Here is a 20,304-nt window from a genome sequence, read left to right on the forward strand (position 1 = left end):
ACATAACAAGGTAATCAAACCAATAAGTAACGCTTGTGCAAAGTTTTAAGGTTAGCTTGTGTAGCTGTTCCTCAATGGTGTTAAAGGTGCGTAGCAAGAGAAAACCGCAGTTACCACCTTAGCACTGGATCCTACATAAAATTGCTAAACAATGAAGTGTGCTAAAAACATTGGAAGGATGAACTGCATAAAATGAGTTTACAGGTTAAAACAAAACTAATTTAAATAATAGTACCAAAAGTTGCAAAATGGAGCATGAGTGACTGCAAAGGCGGATTATATGAAAAGAGCATACATGATGAGTGTAAAGTACTGTCTTTACTTTTCATGGTGCAAATTAGGAGCAAATTCCATAAGCCACAGAAGTTAGAAACTGTGTTGTACATCAATGGTACTTCTCACCATACATTCCTGATGAAGCGGGAATAAAGTGCCTAATAAGTGCATTAGACCTGATGGGCTAGATTTTTCAGAGTTCTCTCAAACACCTCCATGAATTTCATGAATCTTCCTGTCGGCGGAAAGGAAGGCAGTTACAGCAGGTCTGCAGGAGTGAATGCCCAGGAAGTGTGGTTTTAAAAGTGTCTGTCTTTCTTTCAGCAAGGCAGGGCAAATGCAGGTGATGTGCGCAAGCGTTTTCCTGCAGGAGGAACAAAGCCTGCATAGGTTATTTGAGGTTTTCTTTTTATGTGCAGGTGGACAGTCTAAGGTTAGTAACTTCCCCAAGCCTATATTGAATAAGCTATTGTTTGACATACATGTATTTGCGACCGGATGCAGTCCCTGCTTGATATAGCTACGTAGAGCCACCCAAGTGTGAAGCAGTTTTTAGGTTGAGCCCACGCGCTGATCTGCGAGTCATGCTGTATTCAGGTAGGGACTTGAAGATCCGCCCACTCTCCGCCTATATTTTTCATTGGCTTGTGTCATTGTCGACTGTAAAATGTGGGTGTTCATCAGTCAATAGGCTTAGTAGTCCCTCCTTAGTACCGCCTTGTCTCATTTTGTTACAACAAACAAATGATGGACGGAATGCTGACAATGCATACATTCTCCCCCAGTCAAGAGATCTGGGTTAAATCCATCGTTCTTTTGCCCACTACACCACCCCAGTTTAGACATGGCCATATGCAAATCAGTCTTGACCCTGTGCCTCATGGGAACAGTCCAGCCCGAACTGCCAAGCCATGTCTTCCCTGGACCGGAATCAAGCATCCTAGGACCGGTTTCTGGCTTTCAGCCGTCATCAGCCAGGATAGCTTGACTCCAGTGGCGTAGTGAGCACCGGAATCAAGCATCCTAGGACCGGTTTCTGGCTATCAGCCGTCATCAGCCAGGATAGCTTGACTCCAGTGGCGTAGTGAGCACGGGTCCCACGTCTGGGAATACCCATCCGGTATTCCCAGACGTGGGACCCGTGCTCACTACGCCACTGGAGTCAAGCTATCCTGGCTGATGACGGCTGATAGCCAGAAACCGGTCCTAGGATGCTTGATTCCGGTCCAGGGAAGACATGGCTTGGCAGTTCGGGCTGGACTGTTCCCATGAGGCACAGGGTCAAGACTGATTTGCATATGGCCATGTCTAAACTGGGGTGGTGTAGTGGGCAAAAGAACGATGGATTTAACCCAGATCTCTTGACTGGGGGAGAATGTATGCATTGTCAGCATTCCGTCCATCATTTGTTTGTTGTAACGCTAGTCTCATTTTGTAACCTTTCATGGCGACACCGCAGTTACATGTGTTGTTACTCTGTAGGCTTTAATTACAGCCTCCGAGCACTATTTTCTCAAATAGCAACACACTCTCTCCTAACACTTAAAAAAAACCCAAATTATTGCACAGGCGCATTTGCAATAGGTCTCGCATTTGCTAGAGTTTAAGCTATTGTCACTGTAAATGACAATGCCTTTTATTTATCTATTTTAAAAACAACACATAAATAAAAGGCATTGTCATTTACAATGCCAAAATTTCAAACTCTCGTAAATGCGAGACGTACTGCATTGCAAATGCTTGTTTTGTTTGTCAGCTATTTATGAAATCTGAGGTGCCACTGCTGGCATGCCCACTTTCTTGCTTTTCAGGACTGAAGACTGCAGGTCTTTGATGTACATAAAGGTTGAAGCTCATCCACTCTTCCTGTAAAGGCAATGACTGCCTGGAACACGGTCTTCCAAGTAGTCGATTGTAATCACAAGAAATCATACATTTCAATTACTTAAGCAAGACAATGAAAAAATATACGTCAGACTGAGCATAATGATCTTTGAAGTTGGAGGTTATCTATGACATAGGCCAATCAAATGATGCATAAGGGAAGAGTTGGGTGAAAACTCGCAAGGTCTAGCTGGACATCTTAGTTGCAATATCTGTGCAAGTAAGCCTTACGTATATCCACATGGATAGCAGATTAGGTTAAGTACACAGCGAGAACCAAGGATCCATTTTTAGTCCCAAACTACATCCTAACTTTGGGGTAATGTGGTTATACAACCCAGGATTTCATACCTCAAGGAGCTACCTGCGACATGACATTTGACAATTTCAGCCACTAGCAGCCTACACCATAGCCTTCTAGTTGAATCCAAAATGTCCAAGTGACTCCACTATTTTCAGGCACCACTAAACCGAAATCAATGGTCTTGTGTGATATGGAACCATGTCCTATTCTAGCAGAAGCTCAGACATTTCATCGCAATTGCTGCCAAAGATGGCAGGAAATCACTAAGTGAACAATGCCTTGACAGGTGTGCAACAGAACTATCACTAAAGAGGCACAATGAGGAGTCTGCACAATTACGAAAAAAAAGGCGAATCCTACTAGGTGAGAAAAAGATTATCAGTTTCCAGTCAGCTCTGCCTGGAGGACAATGAGTAAATAAGGCAGGTGCCCAGCTGCTTGGAAGCTGGGCATTTGATCCTCTGCATTTGCATGAGTTTACTTGCTGCACGTCTCAAGAACAAGGGGTCTAGGAGCTTCACCCTGGAGGGTAAGAGAAAAGCAATGTTTTAAGATGGGAGTTTAAAGTTAAATAATAAAAGAAGAAAACAGAGGCATCAAATTCCTGAGTGTTTATGGGTGTGCCTTGTAAATGAGAGGTTAGAGGAGAGGAGAGAACTCAGGTTCGAGTTGTTCATGTTTGAGGGTTATATTAAAGGTGCTTAGAATGGCGGCTGTTCTGAGATCGAAGGCAAATGTTTTAGAGTGGAGGGGTCTTAGGAGCAAACGTCCTGAAGATTCATAAGGTGCACACAGGGATTGGCAAAGGGGAGTCGCTGTTAGGTTTGAAGGCCATGGAGCAGTCAGAGTGCAGTATGAGCTGGTCTCTGCCCAATAAGGTGCAGGGTTATGGACTGGTATGAACACAAGAACAAGGCACATCGGAGTGAGATGTGGTAGACATTCAGTCAGCCTGCTTGATATTGATTGATTGACCAAGTTAAGCTGAATGGAGAACAAAGGTCCATCTCCTGACTACGATGCATGGGGTATCAATTTGAACAGACCACCTCTGAATAATGTACATTGCAGAATACTGATCAATCGTCTGCTTGTGAGGGCTCAGATGAGAAGCTCACATAACTTGAAATTAAAACAAAATCTTACAAGTACTTGTCACATACCACATGGAAAGCATCACCCATTGTGTCTTCATTTTCAAACACGGTTAGACTCATGGTCCATCTCATTGAGTTTCACCTATCAGTATTATCAGCACTCGCTGTTGCTGTGAGGCAGTGTACACACTATTTTTATGTATGTTCCATCGGCACTGAACCCCTGTTGAATGCTGAATCAGATGGTGCAGTAGACTTGGACAACATGATTATCAAATCCCCAAAGACACAGGAATAAAGTGCTCCAGTGGCTCTCACAAGCTGGAGAGGAGTCTTAAGCCAGGACCCAAACATCTGGCCCCATGCATGGCACTGAAGGTGTGCAGTGGAAGGTGCAGAGCAGTAAGAAAGCTCGGCATAGACAATTTTGAGGGGGTCGGATGGTCAAACTGAGGTCCCCTTCGCAAAGGGAGAACATGTATTGATTCTGCAAGCGATCCCCCTAGACTACTAGAAGATGAACTCATGGACATATTCCAGTTGTGCGAGGTGCAGGCCAGGGTGCATTCTCGCTCCCACTTTGTTCATCTTGTACATCAATGACATGGTTTGGTACTGTCAGAATGATCAAGAAGGTCCCCATCCTGCTTTTCGCAGATGACTGCCTCCTTATTTTCAAGACCCCAATGGGACTGAAGCACAAGTTACTTACTTGTGTAACGATATATCTGTAAGAGACACTAGTTAGTGATAGATTCCTTACCTTAGAATATCCCCAGGCGTCAGACTGGATCCGGAAAGTTTTCGACAGCAGGACCCTTGCGCGTCGGTAGGTGTCGTCATGCGGCTCAGCGTACGTCGCTGGCGTCGTAGTCGCCGAGATGATGTCGTCGGAGGCTACTTAGACGTGCCCACGTGCGCTGACGTCAGTTCTGTACACAACATTTCCGTGCCAGGAACGCAAAGCCATGCCAGAGACAGACTACTGGTGCAATAGAACTAGGGCCCTGAAAGGGATCACCTTAACCCTAGAGAACAGTTCGCAGAACGGGGAGGATGGGCGGGCGGTAAGGAATCTATCACTAACTAATGTCTCTTACAGATATATCGTTACACAAGTAAGTAACTTGTGCATCTGAAAGAGACACGTTAGTGATAGATTCCTTACCTTAGAATACATACCCAAGCAATGCCAACCCCGGAGGAGTGTCTGCAAAATGAAATTACACCAGAAAGTCATGGAGAGCCGACCGGCCAAAGAAGCTGTCTCTCCGGACTTGACTGTCAAGGCAATAGTGCTTAGTGAAAGTATGCCGCAAGGCCCACATAGCTGCCTGACATATCTTGCAGGGGGACACCGCGTCCTAATGCTGTAGTAGCTGCTGTCACCCTGGTAGAATGGGCGCGCAGCCCAAACGGAGGTTCCTTTTTAGCCAGAGAGTAACAGGCTTTAATGCACAAGACAACCCATCGGGAGATAGTCCGCTTGTGCACAGCCCGACCTTTCTTGGCACACACGTAGCCAACAAAGAGCTGGTCATCCACCCGGAACTGCTGTGTGCGGTTGAGATATAATGAAAGAGCACGTTTTGGGTCCAGACGGTGGAGCCTCTCTTCCTCTCTTGAAGGAGGCGGAAAGAAAGTGGGAAAAGTGACAGTTTGCCCGAGATGAAAGGCAGTGACTACTTTCGGTAGAAAGGAGGGACGTGGTCGAAATACAACCTTGTCCAGATGAATCGCCGGGAAAGGAGGTTTACATGAAAGAGCCTGGAGCTCACTCACACGCCTAGCAGAGGTGATGGCCACCAGGAAAACAGTTTTCAAAGCTAATAACCGCAAAGGGCAGTTATGAAGAGGCTCAAAGGGAGCGCACATTCAGTATGTGAGAACCAGGTTCAAGTCCCACTGAGGCATCACAAAATGAATAGGAGGGAAAAGGTGAGTAATGCCTTTGAGAAATCTATTGACAACAGGGGACTTGAAAAGAGAGGGCTGATCAGGCAGCCTGAGAAAGGCTGAAAGAGCAGAAAGGTAGCCCTTGATAGTGCTCAGAGCAGAGCCTTGCTGGGCCAAAGAGAGAAGGAACAATAGGACCTCAGAAAGAGGGGCAGAAAGGGGATCTACAACTTTCGCTGTGCACCATGCCACAAACTTGTTCCACCGACAGGCGTATACAGTTTTAGTTGAGTGACGCCTGGCTGCCAGAATCACATTACAGACTTCAGGAGGCGAAGTCAAATGGAATCAACTGTCGCCGCTCAATCTCCACACAAGGAGGTGGAGGCTGGACAGGTTCAGGTGGAGGACCGTTCCCTGGTGCTGCGACAAGAGATCCTCCCGAAGAGGCAGACGGATTGGAGGATCCACACTCATACTGAGTAGCTCAGGATACCAAACTCTTAGAGCCCAGTCCGGTGCCACAAGAATCACTTGGGGCCGGTCGCGCCTGATCTTCTTCAACACTCAAGGTAGAAGTGGTATAAGCGGAAAGGCGTACAACAGACCGCAACTCCACTCGTGACGAAAAGCGTCTCCGAGCGAGTGCCGCCTTGGAAACTCCAAAGCGCAGAACTGCTGACATTGAGCGTTCTCTTCGGTGGCGAATAGATCTAACCAAGGTTCTCCCCACTGTTGAAAGAGACCTTGTGCCACGTCCGAGGGAAGACGCCATTTGTGATCCAACATGCACCTGCGGCTGAGTTAGTCTGCCCTGGCGTTCAGAGAACCTGCCAAGTGTTGAACCACCAAGGAAATGCCTTGACGTTCCAGCCATGTCCAGAGACGCAGAGCCTCCTGACATAGGGTGCACGCCCCCACCCCGCCTTGCTTGTGGCAGTACCACATGGCGGTGGTGTCTGTGAACACCTGCACTAATCTCCCCTTGACAGAGGGAAGGAATGCTTTCAGTGCAAGTAGGATCGCCCTGAGCTCCAAAGGTTGATATGACGCTTGGACTTCGACTCTCCCATGTGGCCGCCCCATCCCAGGAGGGAAGCATCCGTCACCACAGGGTGCTCCGGTTGAGGAAGGAAGAGGGATCTGCCGCTGACCCAACGCTGGTCCGTGAGCCACCACTGCAAGTCCTGTGCAGTGCCCTCTGAGATCTGGACGTAGTCAGACAGGTTTCCCCGATGCTGCGTCGATTGGAACTTCAGGTCCCACTGCAGAGCCCGCATATGCCACCTGGCATGATTGATCAGCAGGATTCAGGAGGCCATGAGGCCCAGCAGTCTCAGGGTCTTCCTGACCAAAACCCAGGACCAGGGTTGAAAGATCAGAATCATAGCCCGTGTGTCCCGGACTCGCTGTTCAGGAGGATAAACCCAAAATTGCGCCGTATCCAGAACCGCTCAGATGAAGAGGAGCTTCTGAGAGGGAATCAGATGCGACTTTGGCACGTTGATGGAAAACCCCAGTGAATGCAGGAGGTCGGCCGTAGTTTGGAGGGGGGAGACGACTGCCTGGGGCGAGCCCACCTTCAACAGCCAGTCGTTGAGATAGGGGAAGACTGAAACCCCTGATCTGCGCAGATGAGCTGCGACCACCGCCATCACTTTCGTGAACACCCGAGGGGCGCTGGTAAGGTCGAAAGGGAGCACGGTGAACTGAAAGTGCTCGTGGCCTACCGTGAACTGCAGGTAACGTCGGTGGGCCGGCAGGATGGTGATATGAAAATAAGCATCCCGCAAGTCCAACGCTACCAGCCAGTCTTGCGGGTCTAGGGCAGACTAGACCTGAGCAAGCGTGAGCATCTTGAACTTCTCCTTCCGGAGGAAGCGATTGACGTTGCGGAGGTCTAAGATAGGACGCAGGCCCTTGTCCTTTTTCGGAACCAGGAAGTAGTGGGAATAACAACCACGACCTACTTCTGGCGTCGGACGCGCTCGATGGCCTCCTTGGCCAAGAGGGCCGCAACTTCCTGCAGGAGAAGTGCCAAGTGATCCCCCGACATGCGGTGGTACTGAGGAGACATGGCTGGAGGGGTAGTCTCGAGGTGAAGGGAGTAGCCCCGTCGGACTATCTGCAGAACCCACCTGTCCGAAGTGATGGTGCGCCAGTGGGGGAGGTGATGGCGAGTCCTGCCCCCCACGGGAGTCTGGTGGGCCTGAAACACCGGATTAGCAAGGTTTTGAAGCAGCGGTGGCAAGGGTGATGGTGGACTGACCTGCCTGCTGGCCCCGTGACCCACCTCGGCGGGCACCCTGACCCCGGCTGCGCTGAGATTGCGGCTGCGCAGGCTGGCGGCTCTGAAAGGAACATAAAGCAGACCCCAAGAGAGCGCTCGTGGTGGCAAGACCTAAGGACTGGGCCGTAGCCTGGGAGTCATTAAAGCGCTCCAAAGTGCTATCTGCCTTGTCCCCAAAGAGGCGTGTGCCATCAAAGGGCAGGTCCAACAAAGTGTTTTGGACATCCCCCGAGAAGCCAGCAGTTCTGAGCCAGGCGTAGCGCCACCGTTGTCTAAATTGCCCTGCCGAGGGAGTCGGCTATGTCAAGACCACAACGGATGGTGAATTTTGCAGCATCTCTGCCTTCAGCAATGGCTTGGGAGAGCACCGCCCGAGCCTCCACTGGACACTGAGGCAACACTTGTACGACTGCGTCCCACACAGAGTGGGAATAGCGGCCCAACAGGCACGCAGTATTTACCGCCCGCAACCCTGAACTGGCAGAGGTGAAAATCTTTTTCCCAAACTGCTCCAGTTTTTTTTAGATTCCTTCTCCAGAGGTTTGGAAGGGAACGCGCTCGGAGAGGCAGAGGCCTGGACAACCAGACTCTCAGGCGTTAGGTGATGCGTGGGAAAACTGGGGTCGCCCGGGGCCGGGCGATGACGTCCTGCCACATTCTTATCCACGGGAACCCCTGTGTTAGGCTTGGTCCAGGTGCTTAACAGAATGTCTGTAAGCACGTCATTAAAAGGGCAGTAGCTGCTCTGCAGAGGAGGTCGCTGGCTGCAGCACCTCAGTCAGGAGATTGGTCCTGATAGGCACAGATGGGAGCTCGAGGTTAAGAGCCTCAGCCGCCCTACGCAACACCACAGAAAAAGTCCCAAACTCTTCCGTAACTACAGAAGCAGGGGACAGTGTACCAGGGTGCGGAGAGAAATCCAGATCGCCTGGACCTTCCGTATCACCCTCCCACTATGGTTGATCTTCGCATTGAGTTGCGAGAGGGTCCTCAGAGCCCTCCCAGTACTCCCCTTCGTCCACCGGCCGTGTAAGAGGTCGGTAAGGACAAGAGGTCCGGGGAAAGGGAATAAACTCACCACCTGGAATTGGAATCGGAGGAAAATAGACCAATCCAGGGTCGACGTAGTCCGGCCCTGTAAGCAACGGTGGCGTCTTTGGCGTCAGCCCCGATGCCGGAGACGGCCTCAGGGCCGGCACCTGCGCCGCCGAGGGCGGAGCCGACGGTGCCACAGGGTATCTTGCCAGCGTGGCCAAAGGCGGCGGCACGGGGGCAGAACCACCCCACGGGTCCACGGCGCCCGAAGGCGCTAAGGAGGGATCTGATGTGGGAAACAAACGGCGCATGGCTGACAGGAATACCTGGATTTCCTCCGAAGTCACGTGCGGGCCCTGGAAAGGCGGGTAAGTCGCAGGAACAACGGCGACTCCACCGGAGCCGCAGAGGAGTGACCAACCACCCCCTCCCCGCGTCCCGCGACTGGTAGACGAAGAGTGACATCGCTTCTTCGACTTCTTGTGGCGCCTTGACTTACCTGTCCCCGATTCCGACGAACTATGGTGTTGGCCTATGACCTGTCCCTCGACCTCCCACGGGAGCAGGACCTTGAGCGGCGCAGAGCCGATTGCCGGGCCTCCAACAACTTTCAGGAACACTCCCGCAAAGTCTTCGGTGCCATGGCCCGACAATCGGGGCACGTCTCGGGGTCATGGGCGTGCCCCAAGCATAAGAGACACACGTCGTGTGGGTCCGCCACCTACATTGTCCGACGGCAGTCCCTACAGGACTTAAACCCGGGCATCCCTACTGCACCAGGAGTCGAGTACTCGACAACACAAGAGAAACAAGTCTCAAAAACCAAGTTAAAGAATTAACTATGAGTACCGCTCTATCTCGAATCTGCGCTTGCTGGCGCGGAAAAAGAAAGAACTGACGTCAGCGCGGGTGGGCGCGTCTACGTAGCCTCCGACTACGTCATCTCGGCGACTACGACGCCAGCGACGTACGCGGAGCCGCACGACGACTCCTACCGACGCGCAAGGGTACTGCTGACGAAAACTCTCCGGATCCAGCCTGACGCCTGGGGATATTCTAAGGTAAGGAATCTATCATTAACGTGTCTCTTTCAGATGCTTCTGTAGTTATATCAGCAGCCACTCTTCACGGTCTTTTAAAGTTTTATTAGAAAAGGTATGACATACCTTACATTCTTTGGTCTTACGATCTGGATATAGGCCGTAAATACAGTCCTTATGAGGGTCATCTGAATGGAGCCTCTTCTAAGAACAGGTAGCACAAACCCTGAAGAGGCTCTTCTTTTTATCTGACATCACAATGTCAGAATAAAAGTAAAAAATACAGACCCAATATGAAGCAAGAGAGCAATCTGTATATATCCAGAAGCAATAAAGGGTATTGAACCCTTGGAAAACATGAGAACAAGGTGACTGAGCAGGGCTTGGTGGAGACTCCCTAGCATGAAAATCTGAGGGACTGGAGCTTCTCACAGGAGTGTTCTAGAGGGCAGGGCAATCTGACTGGTTAAAACCTATGTTTCAGCTCTTTTTAAAAAAAAGACTATGGTATGTTACAAATTAAAGGACCTAGGGCCTTTATAGCCTATGTTGAACATTGCATTGCTATTATAAGTATTGTGGAACTCCCATCTAGACAACAGGAATGCTTCAAGCATGTGAATCTATGAAAGTTCCAATACTGGAGTAACAAGCTGCACCCGAGACTAGTAAAGGCTCTGCCAGAGGATGAAATGGCAGCTCAACCCACTGACAGCATGCAGGCAAAGATGGCAGTGTATGAAAGAAACAAATAGAGTGATGTGAGAAGTTGCAGTTCAAATAAGATATGACTGTGAACCTGACGATGGCGACATGTAGCAGCATCAACAGTATGCTATGTGTACAACAACAAAAAAAAAAAGAACTGTTTCCGGACAGGTGTTTGAAGTGAGAGGTAACTTACGGTGTGCAGCTGAATGAGGGTTGATCCCCGGATAATGTAAAGGAGGGCACGCCTCTACACTGTCATTTTTCGGAGCACAGATTTGTGTTCCACTTTTAGAAATTCTCCATTCAGTAGCTGGCAAAGGTCATTCTTTTGCTATTTCTGCAGCGAATTATGGTCACAGTGTTTTGTAATTTCCTGTCAATGGTAGCATCAGACGTATGAGGTCAATTGATTTGCAGTAATACCGGTGCTGTTATCCTAATTAAAGCAGCAGTGACCTCTAGTGGTAAGCAAGCGCAGAACTCTCTTGCTGAAATTCAGTGGAGCAGTTTGCTCATCCGAGCTAAGAAAGCAATCGTTACTACTTGGTAAGAAGGCGTTTAGGGCCTTTGATAATACCATCCCAGCCCTCAAAACCCTCGACAAAAAACTCCCCAACAAAATCGGACTACGCATCCCTCTGCAACAACACAAAAATCAGAATAGAGGGGAAATCCCCTATTAGGATGAATTGGGCAACTAAAAACATTCTACATCTAAACGACCTTGGCTCCACACTCGAGCTCAAAACATTTTCAGATTTACAGGCCATTCACAACTTGGACAACATCGAGGATTACCACTTCTTCAAGCTCAAGGTCGTCATAAATAAATGTTATAAATCACACAAATCTGACCTCATTAACCTACACACAAAACTGCCCACAGTTCCCCACGCAGCAGCCAAAACTCCAGCAATGCCAATAACAGACTCACTGCTTAGACCCAAAACAAAAGGGTGAGTCTGCATACAACAATGATCACACGACCATAACTGAAGATACACGACCTTAGCCGAAGAAGCTTGGAAGACCTGGACTTTCTCCCCAGGGAATAAAATATCCCCCATCCTCCCACAATGCACAATTGTGGACTCTACACAAAGCCCACTGGACACCAGAAAAGCTTTATAGGCTGGGTGTCCTAGAGTCATACCAATGTTGGAACTGTCACGAATCACCAGGCGCCCTAGGCCACACGCTACTTCACAGTAAAAAGCTAAACATATTCTGGAAGGAGATCCAAAACCGAATATAGATCTTTGATACTGAGATTCCACTTTAATTAAAGAAGCTTGTAAAGCGCATGGTGACGCCATCTCGGCGTGTCCCCGCGCTGTGGAGAAAAGTCAGAGCCAAGAAGAGTAGTTTAGGAGGAAAACAGATAGGTTTTTAAAAGTTTCCTAAATAAGGGCTCTGAATCCGCTTGCCTGATATTTATGGGAAGAAAGTTCCATTCTTTGGCAGCCATAACGCGAAAGGAACATCCGCCCATTCTGGCTTTCTTGATGCGGGGAATTTTAAGCAGACCAGTTCCTCCCGAGCGGAGAATTCTAGTAGGCTCGTATGGAATAGCCAGATCTGTCAAATAAGAGGGAGCTTTGTGAGAGATAATCCTATAGCAGGTTAGAAGCGCTTTAAATAGGACTCTCTTTTTTATTGGTAGCCAGTGCAGAGTGGCTAGGGCTGGCATAGAGGCTGACCTTTTCGGAAGTCTAAGGACTAGGCGTGCTGCTGTATTTTGGAGTACTTGAAGCCTCCTAAAATTTTTTTGCGAGGTTCCAAGCAAGAGCACATTGCCGTAGTCTATCCTCGAGGTCACCAAAGCATGGGTCATAATGCGCCTGGCTTCCAGGGGGAGAAGATCTAGGGTGCGGTTCAGGGTCTTCATTATCCCAAAGCATTTCCCAACCACTTTATGTACGTGGTTGTCATAAGAAAGTCTGGGATCAACCCAGATACCCAGATTCTTAGCTGTTTTGCAGGGAGTAGGCAGCGGTCCCAGGCATGAAGGCCACCACTCCTTGGTCCAGCTCGCCTCCCTTCCCCCAATTACCAGCACCTCCGTTTTTGAACCATTAAGCTTAAGGCAATGCTGGGTCATCCAGCCTGCCAGAGCCTGCATGCAGGTTTTAAAGTTGTTAGCATCAGTGGAGGGTGCTTGAGACAGGGAGAGCAGGAGTTGGGTATCGTCGGCATATGAAACTAATTCAATGCCGTACGATTCTACCACTTCCGCCAGCGGGGCCATATACAGATTGAACAGGGTGGGGCTCAGGGCAGAGCCCTGAGGTACCCCCTGTTCTAGTGTTATACTATTAGAGCGATGTATGCCTCTCTGAACCTGGAAGCATCGGTTGGTGAGAAAGGCTTTCAGCCAGCCCAGCGCTTCCTGGGTGACCCCGGCTTTGTTCAGACACTGCAGCAAGATGGAATGTGCCACAGTGTCGAACGCGGCACTAAGGTCAAGCATAATCAAGGCCATAGTCTGGCCCGCGTCCGCACCTGCACGTAATGTTTCGGTCGCTCTCAGAAGGGCGGTTTCTGTGGAAAAACCTGCCCTGAACCCAGATTGAGAGCTGTGGAAGGCCTTATTCGACTCTAGATGGGCCATGAGTTGGCTGTTCGCTATTTTTTCGGCCACCTTCGCCAGATACGGTAGCAGCGAGATAGGCCGTAAGTTTTCAAGGGTATCCTGCCTTAAGTTGGGTTTCTTCTTTATAGGAAGCACAATAGCTTGCTTCCACTCCATGGGGAGGAGGGCCGTAGAAAAGGAGAGTTGGAGAATATATCTAAAATGTTGTTCCAGGACTTTAAGGCTAGCTGCTAGGATCTTAGGAGGCGCAGGATCACGAGGGGACCCTGACTTAATGCTTGTACAGATGTTAATTAAGGTTTTAGTGCAAGGAACGGTAAAGCGATCGAGGCATGCCATACCCTGCGTGATCTCCAGATTCTCGGAGAACGCAGAGCCCGAGGGCAGATCCTTTGAAAAATTAGCATAGATGTTAGTAATTTTGCTAGCAAAGTATCTCGCAATATCGTTACATGCTTCAACAGAGTCATTCTGGGTATTACTCTCACTAGATACTACCGAAATCTCCTTAAAGATTTTAAAGAGCTCCTTTGAGGAGTTCTCAGCCTCTCCAATGCGGGTCTTATAATAGCGTGCTTTAGAGGATCGAATGAGTTTGTAATATCCGGCTTGCGCTATTTTATATTGAGATTTGGCTTTGGGGCAGAAGTTAATGCGCCATTCTCGTTCCAGTTTCTTACAGGCGGATTTTGCCACCTGAAGTTCCGAAGTAAACCACGGGGAAGGTTTTCTGGTTTGCCCGTTGATTAGAGAACTGCGGATAGGAGCAGTCTTATCTAGGGCAGTTATAACATGGTTCTTCAGGCATGAATAGGCAGCCTCACAATCTGACCCTCCAGGAGGTTCAGCCGCAGCAAGAATGTCGATGAAAGTATCTATGTTGAAATTTTTCCACCTACGACATTGATAACGCTGCGTGCTATCGCTCCTAGTTTCAGGCTCGGACAGCCAAATACGTAAGGGAATGACAAAATGGTCCGACCAAGGCACGGGTATTGGAGGAAGCGTTTCTACTCCATTCCAATTACCAAATATGGGATCGATCAGATGACCTAGTTTGTGAGTAGGCTCTTGGTTCTTAAGAGTGAGCTGCAAGGAGAGTAGTTCATCTTTTAAATAGGAGGCGTCCTTATCTTGGACATCATCAAAATGAATGTTCATGTCGCCCAGTACCAGGAGTTTGGATTTCCTCAGGGCGAGATGTGCTGCCGCCTCTACTAGACTAGCTGTAAAGTCAAATAGTCTACCTGGGGGTCGATATATAAGAATACCTGAAAGGGAATTTTGAGGTCCCAGTGAAATACTAAAAGATGCAGCTTCGCAGTGGTCAATAGTTAGGGGGAGTAGGGAGCACTCCAGTGGGGCCTTAACAGCAATAGCTATTCCACCACCCCTACCTTCCTGCCTGTCGAGCCTGGCGAGAGAGTATCCTGGAGGCAACGCCTCTATGATGTCTGGGTCAGAAGATTCGCCAAGCCAGGTTTCAGTTAGCAGCAGTATATCCAATGCCTCATCCTCAAGTAGGTTGTAGATCTGATTGCAGTGCTTACTGAGAGATCTACAGTTAAGCAGTGCGGCTTTTATCAGTTTTTTTGGGGGGACTATTATGGAGCCCATTTCAGGAGTAAAAGGGCACATGGAGCAGTTATGTAGTGATAAAGCCTGCATAGAGTGTAAGCAAGGTAAAGGTGTAGTAGGGCAGAGATTCAACAAAGTTTGTTGATCATACTGTATGTGGAGGCCAGGGTGTTTGGCCCCGTCCGGCCGCGGACGGGCGCAGACGGGCTTGACTTTGGCTCGACTTCGGCGCGCTTCCGGCGCGCCCGCTGCACGCGTCCGCTGCGCGGTCGCTGACCCACACACATTTATAGGCAGTAGGGGCAACTAGAGCGCTAACCTGGCCGCTCGAGCTGGAAGTGCTGGCTCCTCCTCACCCTCCGCATCAATCGCCCATAATGGACGCGGCGGACCGGGGCGGGAGTTAACAGTGAGGTGAGTATCAGGAAACAGGTTTTACAAATAAAACACACAGTGCTTTTAAAAAGTAGCGACTTGTACAATATTAAAATATCACGCTGTGAAGCAGCGTTAGCCTTTGAACTCACAGCTCCAAAATGACACAGCGCGAGCGGATAGAGCCTGCCACTGCCACCGGCAAGACTTTTCTCCACAGCGCGACTGCGAGAGACAGAGAGTTATATACACTTCCCTAAAATGCTACTAGAGCGCTAACCTGGCCGCTCGAGCCGGAAGTGCTGGCTCCTCCTCACCCTCCGCATCAATCGCCCATAATGGACGCGGCGGACCGGGGCGGGAGTTAACAGTGAGGTGAGTATCAGGAAACAGGTTTTACAAATAAAACACACAGTGCTTTTAAAAAGTAGCGACTTGTACAATATTAAAATATCACGCTGTGAAGCAGCGTTAGCCTTTGAACTCACAGCTCCAAAATGACACAGCGCGAGCGGATAGAGCCTGCCACTGCCACCGGCAAGACTTTTCTCCACAGCGCGACTGCGAGAGACAGAGAGTTATATACACTTCCCTAAAATGCTACTAGAGCGCTAACCTGGCCGCTCGAGCCGGAAGTGCTGGCTCCTCCTCACCCTCCGCATCAATCGCCCATAATGGACGCGGCGGACCGGGGCGGGAGTTAACAGTGAGGTGAGTATCAGGAAACAGGTTTTACAAATAAAACACACAGTGCTTTTAAAAAGTAGCGACTTGTACAATATTAAAATATCACGCTGTGAAGCAGCGTTAGCCTTTGAACTCACAGCTCCAAAATGACACAGCGCGAGCGGATAGAGCCTGCCACTGCCACCGGCAAGACTTTTCTCCACAGCGCGACTGCGAGAGACAGAGAGTTATATACACTTCCCTAAAATGCTACTAGAGCGCTAACCTGGCCGCTCGAGCCGGAAGTGCTGGCTCCTCCTCACCCTCCGCATCAATCGCCCATAATGGACGCGGCGGACCGGGGCGGGAGTTAACAGTGAGGTGAGTATCAGGAAACAGGTTTTACAAATAAAACACACAGTGCTTTTAAAAAGTAGCGACTTGTACAATATTAAAATATCACGCTGTGAAGCAGCGTTAGCCTTTGAACTCACAGCTCCAAAATGACACAGCGCGAGCGGATAGAGCCTGCCACTGCCACCGGCAAGACTTTTCTCCTTTTCTCACTTGACTTTCATACAGTGACACTGGGCCCGTGGTCTCGCACACCTGCTCTAAACCTGAACGTCCAAGACACGAGTTTCCTAGACCTCTTAATTTCAATGGGAGTCATAAATATTCTCTGTGAGTGTAAATCATTCCAAAATCTAACCCACCGTAAATGGTGGGCATGGATATGCTTCTCAAGAAGTGCGGACAACTCAATAATTAACAACCATTTCAAATCCAAGAGCCCGCACAAATGAAGGAATAAACTAGACCTAAACATCCAAAAAATAAAAGCACCATAAACACACATCGCTAACTTCTCTCCAAACATACCACTCTACGGGCACAGATCTATAGGAACCACATGAGAACCACACCATTGCCCGCGCATAAACCATACAGATATAACCTATAGAGTTATACACACACTAGCTCAATTACTCATACAAATACTAGCACATTCTTATGCTCTTATACAATCAATGATACAAGCACACACTCATCCATACAGCCACTGTCACAATCACACACACTGACTTTTAGCCATTTCTGTACTCCAACACACATATATACTGCAGTTCACATATGTACTAAATCACACCTGTACTATTGAAATATAGATTCACTCACTAACACAACCATACACACACTCACCCACCCATACAGTCCATCACAGATCTAGTCTTGAAACCATGCACCCAGTGAATCACCCACTCACATATCTATGCACAGAGTCACACACACCCCACCCACACAAACCCTCAGGCACCCATACAGATACTCAGAGAACCAATCTATAACCCATACAGACAATCATGTAGCAATTTGCAAACCCATACAGCCACTTACACACCAGCAGACAGACGGATACAGACATTCACACAGTTTAGTCACTAACCCATGCATTTAGTAAGATACTTTTAATCACTCACTTATAGTCAGTCACACACCTACAAAATCATCCATTCACACACTTACACACCCACTCATTCTTCAATATGCCTTTCCCTATATATAATAAACATATTTAAACTTTATAGAAACACACAGACACTGGATGATGTCATCAGTGATGTCACTGACCATGTCATGAGTGATGTAATATGTGACGTCATCAGCAGTGCATTGCGGGGGCGCGAGTTATAGTTAGCTGAACTAACTATAACGAGGGAATTTCAATGGTTTTGTATGAGGGAAATGTCCAGCTAACTATAACGCCCCTGAAACCTATGGTTTTTTTCAGTGAATATATATATATATAGATATATACTTACACTTGCCGCTTTCACACTCCACCCGGTGAGGTGCGGAAAAATAATCCAATCAGGGTTTTGGGGTCTTATCGCGGTCTCAAAACAAATCCATAGATCTCTTCACAACGTGTTGAAATACGGTATATTCAAAGAATTCCAGCATGGATTAACATCTATCCGGACGCATTTCGGAGAACGCGTCTCCTTGGTCAAGGGTATGTCAAGGAGATGCTGTTCTCCAAAAAGTGTTGGGATAGATGTTACTCTGTGCTGGAATTCTTTGAATAAACCGTATTTCAACACCTTATGAGGAGATCTGTGGATTTGTTTTGGGAACGTGATGAGACACCAAAACCGTGATTGTATGTATGTATATGTATATATATATCCACAAACAGCGTCTCCAAATAGAAACAGGTTCGCTCGCACTCAGAAATGATCACGCCAAATCTCTATTACTCTTGGCAAGGTTGCAATTTAATTCAGCATTCCAGTAAGCTTTCCTCTACGCGTTTCAATCTTAACAAAGATCTTGTTCACGAGGATCAGTTGTTACAATTCTGACATACTTTTTCCGTTATTTAAACTCATTTCCTCCTATGTCATTACGTCACTTCCTGCTTTTTGCATTCTGGTTATTGTACTGCCATCATTTTTACTTGTTTACTATATGCTAAATCACCCTAGTGTGTATTCTTAACCACTCATTTTTGTTCTTCTAGTTTAGGCATTTCTTTCTATTAATTTATTTACAAGGGAATTACATTTAAGCCACACAGTGTCTATTATTACCATTCACCATAATTTTAAATGAAGGTCTGTTCGCAAGTTTATCGGAGAAACATTTTCATCCAGGTTAATCCATACAGTTTAAACCTTTACTACCCTCCAGTGGGTTTGCGATTGCGACCTACTTGTGCTAACTTTCCCGTTAGTTACTTTGTGGAATACCTTAGAAGTTCTCCTTCATTTTTCCTTTTTCATATTTTACCGATGTGCTTTTACGATCCACTATCACACTACTAATCATACCCTTTCTCTCTACTTACATTAAAATCATACAACAAATTATTTACAAATTTACAACGGAGGCACAGAAAAATTCTAGCAGATCATTGACATTACAGGTGCGAGTGCATCTCTTCATCTTGATTCAAACCGTTCGGAGTCAGAGTTCGAAAGTTGAGGATGTGTCTTGATTCCTTCTGACGAAGGATCTTTTCTCTGTTGCCGCCTCTTGTATGTTTTGCTACTGATTCCACTGCATAAAAGGATAATTTCTTCCAGTCTCCCCCATGTTTTTGCTCCATGTGCTTTGCTACTGCATTGCTTCTATCATTGTTGACTGTCGCACGTACATGCTCTAAGATTCGTTTTTTTAGTTCGCATTTAGTGCTTCCAACATATTTTAATGGGCAGGGACATTCAATAATGTAAATTACATATTGGCTTTTGCAGTTGATGAGTTGTTGTATTTTCCATTTTTTATTGTCGGATGTTTTGATTTCTTTCATATTTTTTGCTATAGTACATACTTTACAGTTTGTACATTTGAAGAACCCTTGTGGTTTCAGCCATGAATCTTGCTTTTTCATAGGTGAGAAATGGCTGTGAATCAGCTGGTCTTTAAGATTTGACGTCCTTCGATATGTAATGTTGGGATGGTCTCCTATTATGCTAGCCACTGTTGGGTCAAGATGTAGAATATGCCAGTTTTTCCTCATTATTTTTGTGATTTGTTTATTTTCAGTGGAATGCGTAGTTATGAGGCGAATCTCTTGATCTTTTTTGTCCTTTTCTGACATTAGTGGGGTTTTTTCTTTCAAAAGCTCAATTCTTGATATTTTTGTTGTTTTCTCGAGTGCAGATGCCACAATTTTGGGATTATATTTTCTTTTTTTGAATCTTTCCCCTGCTTTTTGGCAGTTTACTTTACATTCCTCCTCCTGTGAACATATTCTCTTAATTCTGAGAAATTCTCCATATGGAATATTGTTGATTAGGCTTGTTTGGTGAAAGCTTTCAGCATGAAGAACAGCGTTAGTTGCTGTGCTTTTACGATGTAGCGTAGTTTGAACTGTTTCATTATCAATGTAAATTTCAGTGTCCAGAAACACAACTCTTTTTTTACTCATGTTGTATGTGAATTTGAGACCTGTTTCTGTGTTGTTCAGTATGTTAAAGTATTCTTGAAATTCTTCATTTGTCCCATCCCAAATTAGCAGCAGATCGTCTATATATCGTAACCACATTACGGTCTTATTTACATGTGGTTCATTATCAATTGACCAGGCAATGATGTTTTCCCACCATCCCATGGTGAGGCAGGCAAAACTTGGACTAAAGGAAAAGCCCATCGCTGTTCCTTTGACTTGACGATATATTTCTTCTCCAAATAAAAACACATTTTGTTCCAGACACATGGTAATCATTTCAAGTAGCATTCTGTTGTGATCTCCATATTGAATGTTCCTATCTTGTAGGAAGTATTCACAGGCTTTGAGTTCAATTTTGTTTTTTATGTTCGTATACAACGATACTACGTCCATGGTTACGAGTTGATATGTGTCAGCCCATGGGGTTTCTTGTATGTGTCTTAATAAGTCTCCTGTATCTTGCAGGTATGATGTTAAATTTTTGACATATGGTAGTAAATATACATCTATATAGTTTGCCATGTTTTCCAATAACGCTCCCTTTGCCGAGATTATCGGTCTTCCCGGTGGTCTAGTGGGATGTTTATGAATCTTCGGGAGG

The 20,304-nt window shown here is 47.2% G+C and overlaps 1 protein-coding gene across 15 annotated transcripts in view; it reads right to left on the bottom strand.

Moving 5' to 3' along the window:
• The window catches only part of EPB41 (erythrocyte membrane protein band 4.1), a 796,630-nt gene that overhangs the window by 5,444 nt on the left and 770,882 nt on the right, over positions 1-20,304 (bottom strand). The window lies entirely within an intron of this gene.

This window comes from Triturus cristatus, chromosome 3_2, assembly GCF_964204655.1.
Source record: "Triturus cristatus chromosome 3_2, aTriCri1.1, whole genome shotgun sequence".
NCBI lineage: Eukaryota > Metazoa > Chordata > Amphibia > Caudata > Salamandridae > Triturus > Triturus cristatus.